We start from the raw sequence: 8,614 nt of genomic DNA, 5'->3' as shown, positions 1-8,614 counted from the left end.
CTCCCTCTCCCTCTCCCTCTCCCTCTCCCTCTCCCTCTCCCTCTCCCTCTCCCTCTCCCTCTCCCTCTCCCTCTCCCTCTCCCTCTCCCTCTCCCTCTCCCTCTCCCTCCCCCTCCTATACAACACACACACACACACACACACACACACACACACACACACAATTTTTAACTCTAGAGTAGAGGGTAGGGGAAGTATTTAAGTTTATGAGTGAACTGGTATCTAATGGGGGACAATCAGTGTTTTGCTTTAATTGCTGCTCAGAGCTGAGAAAGGAAAATGAGGAGGCCACACTGAGAACCATGACCAGCAACAACATGAATCCATTTCACAGTCACACACTAGTTACCTTTGCTGACTCACCTCAGTAACACCAAGCCTGTCCTAATGGCTCAGGCCTTAGCCCTTGCTCCATGCATTCCCCTTGTTCATTCTCCTCCTGACCTCTGACCTCTGTCTCATCCTAGCCTGAATTTAGGACAACAGTCAAGAGTCATAAATCAAACAGAGAAGAAGGGCCAGATGATAAAGCCCCAGGGAAGCCTTTAGTAGGAACTCAATGGTCTCTACTACTCCCGAACCATGGGCCTGGCTTGTTCACGTCGTGCCTTGCATGGGATCCTGCTCACTAAGATCTGTGCCTCTGGTTCCTCTAGGAGCCCATACTGAGCCCTACACATTTATGTTAACTGCATGAAGTAAAACACTTATTCTCATCAGCAATGCCATCAGCCCTGAAGGAGGGAAGGGGACCCTTAGGGTGTGGCTTCTGCTCAGGATGGCTGGGAAAGATTGTAGCAATGGGTAATTAAACACATTAGGCACTGCAAGCATGGTCACAAAAGCTGGGCAGAATCAATGAGAAGCGGCCCATTAGCATCTTGTCCCTAATGGTCCCCACCTTTTCACATGAGGGGCTGGTGGGAAACAGCCAGCAGTTGTTTGTTGAGGTCTCAGTGGCTGCTTACCATCTTTCCTCATCTAAAGTACCCCAAACATTTCACCCTAGAAGCATCCCCTCCCCCAGGAAGCCACTCTGATTTTTATATAGGTCCCCTCTGGAATACATGTCTATTCCTAGCCAGTCCCCACTAAAGGTTTTGTCACCAGAGGAGAAGGCCTGGCTCCAGGTGAAAGGAATCCACCTTCTAAATGGAAGACCACAGAACTTTCGATTAGGTAGGGTAGGTGTGCAAGCAACAGAGCCCACTCTTGCTCCTTTCTGAGGGAGGGTGGAAATCTGAAGATGCTCAGGATGAAGAAATTGGCCTCAGCTGGTTCTGGGCACAGATGCCAGGCAGCTTTGGGAATCCAGGCAGCAGAAACCAATGATGTCCTTAGGACACAGAGAGGAGGGAAGCTCACCCACCAATTGGAGCCTTTGTATCATCAACCAAGGCCAGGACTCAGATTCCCTGGAGAAAGAGCCTGAGCGGTCTGACATTACCCAATGCACCATTCCCTGGGTGAAGCAGGACTCCATGCCTGAATGGTACTCATACCTGTTTACCCATCATCCATCCATCCATCCACCCATAACCAACAAGCTAGGTGTGGATATCATTGTTATTCCTCACTTTAAAGCTGAGGGGGCAGAACTGTGAGAAGCCTGAGCCCTTTCTCTGGGCTATACTGCCCTGGAGAATCATTCATGAACACATCTGCCCTGAATTAGCAAATGAGTCAGTTCAAGTGCGAGGCTGGCTTTTCCTAAGATATTCCTACTTCCAGAGGAAGGTGTGGGAGGCACTCAGTCCTTCCTCCTTCCTGAAGAATGGGTGATATTTCTTGAGGTGCAGAAAGGTTGACATGTCTGCTGTAGCCAAGGTAATTACTTCTCCAGCAGTGGCCTTTTGGCAGAATTGCAGGCTGAGTAGTCATCATGTTCTTCCTTTGTCCTCTGCATCGAGAGCCATTGGGAAGCATAGAAAAGGGAGAGTGGGAAGTCTGGGTGGTTCTGGCTTGTGAGGGGATATCTGCAGCACCAGGAAATATACCAGGAGAGACAGGATTAATCAGCTTCATGGCAGGGTTGTCTCTTCTAGTGAGCTCCATTCCCCAGATTTCTTCCTCAGTCAGAATGCAGAAGTCACCACAAAGCAACAAGCTAAGAACTTCCTGGATCCAAGTGTAGCATGAAGGCAGGTCCACTCTGTGGATGGGCCCCTTGAAGGCTGTGTCTACGCCTGTCTGGCATATGGGACATATATGTGGGCAAGAAGAAGGCCCTGTAGCAGAAAATAGAGCCTAGAAAATAGAGAGGCTGCCTGCTCCTTTAGGGCTTCAGTTGATGGAGTCCAAACCTATCCCAAAGCAGCGATGTGCAGGAAAGAAGGAATCTGAAAGCAGGCCCAAGCAGATCTAAGCATTCCCCTTAGGAGTCCTTCCTCCCAGCATCCAAACTGATGCTCTCCATATAACCCTAGCCTTCAGAAAGTGTGGTCTAGGGAGATAGCTCAGTTGATAAAGTCATTGTCTTGATAACATGAGAACCTGAGTTCGATCCTGTCCTAGTTACTGCTCTATTGCTGTGAGCAAACACCACGACCAAGGCAACTCTTATAAAAATAAAGCATTTACTTGGGGGCTTGCTCACTGTTTCAGAGGGTTAGTCCGTGATCATCGTGATGGGAAGGAGACAGGCTCCAGCAGATGCTGGAGCAGCAGCTGAAAGCATTCATCACAGGTGCTTCTTAACCTGTGGGTTGCAACCCCCAGAGGAGTGGCAGATCAGATCTCCTGCATATCAGAAATTTACATTATGATTCATAACAGTAGCAACATTATACTTATGACGTAGCAATGAAAATAATCTTATGGTTGGGGGGTCCCCACAGCGTGAGGAACTGTATTAAAAGGTCACAGCATTAGGAAGGTTGAGAGCCACTGTTTTACACACTGATCCACAGAATAGAGAGAGACAATGGGTGGGACATGGGTTTTTGAGACCTCAAAGCCAGTGAGTGACACATCTCATTCAACAAGGCTCCTAATCCATACCAGACATTACATCTATAGGGACCAAACATTCAAATATAGAAGCCTATCCAGGTGTCATTTAAGCCACCATGAATCTTTTTTTTTTAATTTATTTAATACTTAATAATAATTCTTTGGTTTCCGGGCAAACATCCCCCTCCCCCCAACCACCATGAATCTTAAGAACCTAGACTTAAAAGCTGGGCATGGTGGTATGCAATTATAATCCTATGAGGATGTAGAGAAAGATCTTTGGGGTTTAAGTTCCAGGCCAATAAAAGATTCTGTCTCAAAATAAATAAACACATAGGGCAGATATGATGGCACTCACCTTTAATCCCAATACTCAGTTGGATTTTTGTGACTTTGAGGTCAGCCTGGTCCACATAGTAAGTTCCAGGCCAGCCACAGCAACATAAAGTCCATGTCTCAAAAAAAATAAAAAATAAAAAAAATAAAAAATAAAAAACAATACAGTTCTGGCAAGTTAGCTCAGCAGGTAAAAGTGATTGCCAGGCAAGTATGACAACCTGAAATGGATCCCATAAACTTACAGTGGAAGAGGGGATCTGATTCCTAAAACTCTTCTGACCTTTGCATACATACCGTGGCACACATGCGTGGGGCTGCACGCCAGGGGCTCCCACGGAGACCTCTGGCCGGGATAGTTGCTTGGGTTCGGGAGAAGGAAAGGAAAGAGAGCTCGGGCAGGGAGGGGGACTGCTTCTGCTGCCTCCGCTGCTGGTCCGGTTCCTTTTCACCACAGCCGCTTCGGTTGCTCTGGCCAGGCCAAGCCAACAGGAGACTGACTAACCGGCGGCGAGGGGTGCAGGGGAGCTTCTGGCGGCGATTTCAGGAGAGCAGATCCCTTCCCCAAGCAGCGGTGTTACCGCTCTTATGACAGAGGCTCTCAGACAATGGAATAATTCCTGCACACCTTTCTTAAATACAGTTTTTGATTCTTAAATACAGTTTTTGTCAGTGTCTGACAGCAGGTACTTCCTATTGGTTTAACCTGAAAGCTTGGGAGGACCTCATCTACATATTCGGAGGCGTGGTCCTGCTTCTAAGACTGATCAGTCTTGAGCTTATGTAACCTGTGGTCACATCCTCACCTGTGGAGGAGGAGCTTGGGGCACTGCCCTATGTGACTGGTCTGTCTCAAACCTCTCAACAGGGGTCGGCAGGGGGCCGGGGGGGGGTGGTGGGGGCTGCAGCTATGTGAGGCCTCGATCTCCTGGAAGACTGGGAATGTGCCTGCTGTTCCTTTTAAGGGTCCCCCGGGATTTGACCTATCTCGACCAGGAATCAGGGTACCTTTCACAGCCTGTCGCCCCACACACATGTACCTGCGCATGCTCACACATACAATAATAAAGCTGATAGTGCCTAAGAAATAACACCTGAAGTTAACCTCTGCATTCAGTGTTGTATACATACATGCACCCATACACATACACATACATGAACACACACAAGGAAAATATGACCACTCTCACGATGTAGATTTTTTTGGGGCAGAACCCACCAGGAGCCCTCACTTCCTGTGTGGGAGATAACACTGTAAAAGGTCATGGGTGGGTGTTCAAGAGGGACACTGAAACAGATTGGTGGTAATTAGGAACTTATCAAAAGAGTCAGTCACACCATGGATAGATAGATAGATGAGCATATTGACAACAACATGGTGAGGACTCTGAGGAGAGTTCAAGAGACAGACAGAATTGTGGTGGTCTGTGAAGAGAGGAATCAGAGCCTACAAGGCAGAAACAGGAGTCTCATGCCTTTCTACTTGGAGGGTGGTTTTACCGTATAAGCCTACAGGTAGGCTCTCTGATTCCTAGGCAGGTGTCAGGGAGGGGGTGGGGGCAGGGGGTGTGACCACCAATATTCCCTTCAATATAAACTCAAGCGAGATCCTGGCACCTGGGAATGTGTGAGCTGAGACCTCACAGAATGTCTCTGTAGGATCCCTTGGGTGCCTGTGTGAGGGGAAGGTTATTACAGGCACTGTCACTGAGCGGCAGCAGGATTCTAACACTCTGTTCTTCCAAACTAGAATTTGTCAGCATTTAGTATCACAGATGGGGCATTATTTTAAACCCAGAGACCTCAAGGATGGCTGCTAAGGTCATTGTCACTGTCACCTAGTGTTACAATGGCCTAGGTCCTCACCACTGGGTTCCCACCTTAGAAGTGCTCTCTGTGACCTTGGCCTGATGCCACCCTTTCCTCCTCAGACTCCCTCTGCCCTTCCTGCTGCCCAGTGCTGTAGGAAGTGCTCCTCAGTGGTTGGAGAAATAATAAAGTGACCTAACAAATTCAAGAACAGAAAAGCGTGGCAGAGGCAGGAAGCAGGTCAGGGAGTCCTTCCCACTACAACCTTGTACCTCCAGAGTACAGAGAGACCAGCAATTCTACATATGAACTCATTGGTTGCTCTTACAGAACATTTCCTGTGGTTTCCTTAGCAGCCCTGTGAGGCAAGGACATTGCCCCTGTCATAGTTTTATTTTGGTTGATATAAAATATATTGACAAAAAGAAACTTAGGGGGAAAGATATTGATTGCTTCAGCTTGTAATTCCATCTGTCGTGGATAGTTACCATCTATCATTGCGAGAAGAAGAAGGTCAGGGCAGGAACTTCAAACAACTAGTCACATCACATATGGTCAAGAGCAGAGGAAAATAAATGTATGCATTTGCTTGTTTGTATGCAACTCAACTTCTTCATTCTTATACAGTTCATGAATCCCTGCCTAGGGAATGGTGCCACCCACAGTGGACTGGATGATCCCAGATCAATTAAGATAACCAGGACTAGAAGCATAGCTCAGCCATTAAAGTCTAAGGCTCTTAACCAAACCTTTAAGATAATCCCACCACAGGTCAACCCAAGCATATAATCCCTTGAGACTTCCTGGGTGATTCTAAGTGGGTCAAGTTCACAATGACAGTTCATCATCACAATCCAAATTCAGAAGTAAAACCGAGCTCATAAGTTTAGTGAGCTTGCAACAGAGACTAGGATAGGTGAAAGCTGATGTCATAGGCCTAGAGGAGAGACTTTGGTCCATGTCATAGGAAAAGGGTGATCCATAGAGGTCCATGGTAGACCTGAGACCCCTACCTCCACCTGCTCTTTACTTCTTAGGTCAGATGAGCTGATTCCTTAGATCTAGAGGTTCTTCTCAGAGGCAAATGGCTGCTGCTGGTGCCCCTGAGACTGAGAGCAGGAGGAGATGTGTTAAGGGGTGTAGTCATAAAGGGGCCATGTTCTGCTGGTCTCAGAGGTAAGTCTTGACTTCCATTCAGGATCCCATTGGTGTTCCTCTGACAATCCTAGTGTCTCTGGCTTCAGCCATTCATGTACCTCTGGCCTTACTCCCAGCAGCAGAGCCTCAGCCACATCACTGTGTGATCTTTGTCCACTGTATATCTGTCTATCTACCCCTCGGCTGAACCAAGGCTGTGATCTGTTCATCCTTGGAGGCTCAGGTACCCTCACAGTGAGTGAGGTCTTGCTGCTCCTGCATTTGTCCTGCTCCAGTGGGCAGAGGAGCAAAGTATCCGGAGCCCTTGGCCAGAGGCTGAGGTCTTGGTCACTGGCCTCTTCAATCGAATTTCTAGTTGCTTCTACGAGCCCCTCCTTCCCACCGAGCTCCTGTGCTTTCTGGGTCTGTTCCTATCCCAATGCAGCTGCTCCCTAGTGGATAAAGGAGTTCTTTCCAAAGAGCCAGTTGGACCATAACCAGAAGCAGGAGACTACAGGCACCATATTCCTGCCAACACCTTAGACGTGCATATAGGAGAGGCTCTCAGCCCCTCCAAGACTTCTTCCAAACCAACAGAGTCTCCAGTGAAGACACCGGTTCAAAGCTCTGCAAAGTCTTACATCATGTGGTATAGTGTACAAGACCAAGGTTCAAGAGATTGTCCACACCAGGAATTTTTATCAAAGAATTTGGAAGATTAAAAATGACTTAAATTTTCAAAGGATTATTGGCCTAGTCATATTCTGTTGCTGTGAAAAACAAAAACAAAAACAAAAACCACTCTGACTGAAAACAACTTAGGGAACACAGGGTTTACTCGGCTTTTACTTCCTGGTTACAATCTACTGTCTACTGTTAAGGGCAGTCAGAACATGATCCCAAGGCAGGAACCATGGAATAGTGCTGCTTACTTCCTCACTCTTTTTCTTGATTGCTCACTTGCTCGCGCTCTCTCTCTCTCTCTCTCTCTCTCTCTCTCTCTCTCTCTCTCTCTCTCTCTCTCTCTCTCTCTCTCTCTCTCACAAGCTAGCATTCTCATACAATACAGAACCACCTTCCCAGGAAGTAGTATGGCCCACAATAGGCTAGCCCCTGCTACATCAATCAAGACAATCTTGCATAGACACATCCACAGGCCCAGCTGATTCAAACAGTTACCCGACTGGTGCTCCTTTTGCAGGTGATTCTTTGTTGCCAAATCAACAATGCCAACCTGGGCAACTAACCTCCTGTGGCTACATTTCCAGCAAATGGATAAGAGCACCAACACCTACCAGGATATGGTGCACATCTTCCTTCAAGCTTAGCACTCAGGAGGCAGAAGCAGGGGGATCTCTTTGAGTCTGAGGCCAGCCTGGTCTACATAGTGAGTTCCAGGACAGCCAGAGTTACACAGTGAGACCTGAATGCAGACACCACCTCCTGTTGGCTCTGCTCACAGAGCTCTTTTTGCCCCATAGCTGCTGTGACTGAGGTTATCACACTCACGTTCTCTGATTGTCCTTGCCTGGTGACCTCATCTTCTGAAAGGCATGTTAAAGGGACAAAGCCCTGTCCACTCTGCACAGTTAACCTGCGGATCTCACCTTGTCATAGTGTAGGATGCCTTCCTTCTGCTCTCCTGGCTCGAACATAGCCATTCTGGCCCATGCTCACCTTGGGTTCCCTCCAAATTGTTCTATCCATCTTCGCTGGCCCCTCCCACCTGTCCTAGGGCTCCAGCTGGAGCAGAATTGTTGGGGGATTCTCTTTACAGATTAGGGAGGACACTTTTAGAAGCACTGACTCTTCCAACTCGAGAGCATGACTCCATTTCCTTAAGCAGTCTTTGTTTATCAGCATTTTATAGTTTTCTGCTACCTAAGCATTTTTCCCTAAGCATTTCATGTTTGGAGAAGCTATTAGAGTTTTATTAATCTTTAATTATCTTTTATGAGTATATAAAATAGGAGGATTTTAGCCTGGTGTAGTGGTACATGCCTTTAGTCCCAGCACTTGGGAGGTAGAGGCAGGCAGATCTTTGTGAATTAGAAGCCAGCTTGGTTCACAGAGTGAGTTCCAGGACAGCCACAGCTACATAGCAAGACACTGTCTCACAGGGGGGGAGGGGGGGGCTCTTGTGTCTGTAGCTCAGATGCATCGAATATTCTACAAGGTAAAGAATGATTTTAAAGTTGTCAGCCTCAGTCTCCCTCCATCTCTCTTAGTCAGGGATTAAAGACATTCACCACTGTGTCCAGCAAAGGTTTTAAATTAATTACTGATTCATTAAAAAATGCAAAGTACTACTGAATTGTATTCATCAAATAATTTTCCCAATGGGTTGCATACTGTATAAATACAGAACTGGACAACTGAC

The 8,614-nt window shown here is 47.2% G+C and overlaps 1 long non-coding RNA gene across 1 annotated transcript; it reads right to left on the bottom strand.

Moving 5' to 3' along the window:
- Nucleotides 1-1,548: 1,548 nt before the first annotated feature.
- On the bottom strand, nt 1,549-4,043 carry LOC134479347 (uncharacterized). Its single transcript, XR_015622282.1, has 3 exons — nt 3,586-4,043; nt 3,311-3,407; nt 1,549-2,739 (listed from the first exon to the last, which is right to left on the bottom strand). It is a non-coding gene; the product is annotated as an uncharacterized LOC134479347 (long non-coding RNA).
- Nucleotides 4,044-8,614: the final 4,571 nt, after the last annotated feature.

This window comes from Rattus norvegicus, chromosome 6 (assembly GCF_021556685.1).
Source record: "Rattus norvegicus strain SHRSP/BbbUtx chromosome 6, alternate assembly SHRSP_T2T, whole genome shotgun sequence".
Taxonomy (NCBI): domain Eukaryota; kingdom Metazoa; phylum Chordata; class Mammalia; order Rodentia; family Muridae; genus Rattus; species Rattus norvegicus.
This window is presented reverse-complemented; position numbering and strand designations above follow the sequence as displayed.